General features: G+C 41.6%; 1 pseudogene; it reads left to right on the forward strand.

Moving 5' to 3' along the window:
* Positions 1-1,792: 1,792 nt before the first annotated feature.
* LOC136000014 (histone-lysine N-methyltransferase SETMAR-like) lies at positions 1,793-2,820 on the forward strand (annotated as a pseudogene).
* The last annotated feature ends 211 nt before the right edge of the window (positions 2,821-3,031 follow it).

Here is a 3,031-nt window from a genome sequence, read left to right on the forward strand (position 1 = left end):
TTCAATGTCTTCGTAAATTATTCGGATACAGGACTTGAGCGAATACTAAGTTTGCCGATGACACAAAACTGGGGGGAGCTGTTGACACTCTCAAGGGCAGAGAGGCCCTGCAGAGGGATCTGGACAAATTGGAGAACTGTTCAGCTTGGAGAAGAGGAGACTGAGGGGAGACCTCATGGGGCTACAGCTTCCTCACGAGGGGAGGAGGAGGGGCAGGTGCTGAGCTCTTCTCTCTGGCAACCAGTGACAGAACCCGAGGGAATGTCAGGAAGATGTGCCAGGGGAGGTTTAGCTGGGACATGAGGAAAAGGTTCTTCCCCCAGAGGGTGGTGGACACTGGAACAGGCTCCCCAGGGAGGTGTCACGGCCCCAAGCCTGACAGTGTTCAAGAAGAGACTGGACAACGGCCTCAGACACATGGTGTGACCTGTGGGGTTGTCCTGTGCAGGGACAGGAGTTGGACTCGATGATCCTTGTGGGTCTCTTCCAACTCAGGACATTCTATGATTCTAAGGGGAAAAAAAATCTTTCTGTCCATGCTTACTCAAAAAGCATGTAAGTAAAAACTTCTCATGTCAGGGAAACAGGTCATGCATGTTGTATATATGAAATCCCAAACTTGTCTAGCTTTCCTAGATGCTGTTTGGAGTGAATACCAGTTTATCAGTTTCATTGCATGTTTTTAAAAGTATCATGAAACAATCCTATATCATCTCAACTTATTTGTAAGGCAGCTTACGGGAAAGTCTTTTAGACTGAACATATCATTCCCAGATATGCATGTCCAAGATTCCTCTGCCTCTCAATGACTGCAAGTAAAATTTTTTGCTTTATGGATTTCCAACTGAAGAGAAGTTTTCCACAACTATTCACGTGTATAGTTCACTCTAGAGCATATACGAACTTTCTTTACTTATTCACCTTTTTCTGAACACTAGAAATGCTTTCTGGACCATGAAGCATTCATAGACAAAGAGCCGAAAATAATGGCACTAGAGGAAAGAGTGATAGCTTAGGAAATCTTCAATTAAAAAAGTGATGAAGTCAGAGAGATTTTTTCAAGAATTAAAGTAGAGATGTTCCGTATTCAACTTCTGTGGTTTAAGAAAATTGCCTTTATTATTATTATTTACTTCAGATTAGCACCTGCATTCCAACTGAGGTTGGCAAAGTCAAAGAGATGATAAATTTTTCTCCTTATTTAATACAGGAGTGAATACAACCACTGTTCCAAGAATTTCGCCAGCTGACAACTGGAATTATGTCACCCTTATCCATTCTTACCACCAGAATTCAATTCATTAAGAAAATCCTCAGTCAGGAGAACACCACATATAAACAACACAAAGTGACTTTTCACAGATCGGAAAATAATCAGCAGTTCTGGACTCCTCACTTGGATTTGGAAGGCAGAAATCGATCACTTGTAGATAACTTTTGGCTTCTCCCGATGATGGTGGAAACAGGAAGAGAAACAATAAGTTCCATTTCAGCCCACCGGCCTTGCTTGGTAGATACTCATCAAGAAAACATCTAAAACCTACAACTATGTGTTTTTAAAGACTGACTATCTCATCATGGAGCATTTGAGGTGGAACAGTCTGTAACAGACGGTTGCTATTTGGCTGGTGCGAAAGTAATTGTGCTTTTGCATTGTTGAAATTTGCCATTTGATATTGGGTACATTCTTGAATGTGGCTATGTTATATACAATTTTAATGTGCTTTTCTCACTTTATGTTTTTTTGGTTATGACTTATTACTTGCTGTTTATTTTATATTTATTTTAGACTATGGAAATGATGTTAGACAAAAAGCAAATTAGAGCGATTTTCTTATTCCGGTTCAAAATGGGACATAAAGCAGCGGAGACAACTCACAACATCAGCAACACATTTGGCCCAGGAACTGCTAATGAACATGCAGTGCAGCAGTGGCTCAAGAAATTTCAAAAGGAAACAAGAGCCTTGAAGATGAGAGAGTGTAGTGGCCGGTCATCAGCAGTTGACAGCAAGCAATGGAGAGCAATCATCGAAGCTGGTCCTCTTACAACCGCACGAGAAGTTGCTGAAGAACTCAACACTGACCATCCTACAGTAATTCAGCATTTGAAGCAAATTGGAAAGGCAAAAAAGCTTGATAAGTGGGTGCCTCATAAGCTGAACGAAAATTTAAAAAATCGTCATTTTGAATTGTCATCTTCTCTTATTTCATGCAGCGACAACGAACCATTTCTCAATTGGATTGTGACACGTGACAAAAAGTGCATTGTATACGACAACCAGCAATGACCAGCTCAGTGGCTGGACCGAGAAGAACCTCCAAAGCACATCCCAAAGCCAAACTTGCACCAAAAAAAGGTCACGGTCACTGTTTGGTGGTCTGCTGCCGGTCTGATCCACCACAGCTTTCTGAATTCTGGCACAACCATCACATCTGGAAAGTCTGCTCAGCAAATCAATGAGATGCACTGAAAACTGCAACGCTTGCAGCTGGCATCGGTCAACAGAAAGGGCCCGACTCTTCTCCATTACAATGCCTGACCACAGGTCGCACAACGCTTCAAAAGTGGAACGAACTGGGCTACAAAGTTTTGCCTCATGCACCATATTCACCTGACCTCTTGTCAACAGACTACCATTTCTTCAAGCATCTCGACAACTTTTTGCAAGGAAAACACTTCCACAACCAGCAGGATGCAGAAAATGCTTTCCAAGAGTTCCTTGAAACCTGAAGCATGAACTTTTATGCTACAGGAATGAACAAACTTATTTTTCATTGGCAAAAATGTGTTAATTGTAATGGTTCCTATTTTGATTAATAAAGACGTGTTTGAGCCTAGTCATAATGATTTAAATTTCATGGTCTGAAACCATAATTACTTTTGCACCTAATATGTTGTGTTTACACTGTTAAAGAAACAGTGTTGTATTTTTCCCCTTCCTTCCTTCCTTCCTTCCTGCCTTCCTGCCTTCCTGCCTTCCCCCCTCTCTCTCGCTTGTTCGTTATAGTCCTTTTTGCAAGATCACAAC

The sequence above is a fragment of the Caloenas nicobarica genome, chromosome 1, assembly GCF_036013445.1.
Source record: "Caloenas nicobarica isolate bCalNic1 chromosome 1, bCalNic1.hap1, whole genome shotgun sequence".
Taxonomy (NCBI): Eukaryota; Metazoa; Chordata; class Aves; order Columbiformes; family Columbidae; genus Caloenas; species Caloenas nicobarica.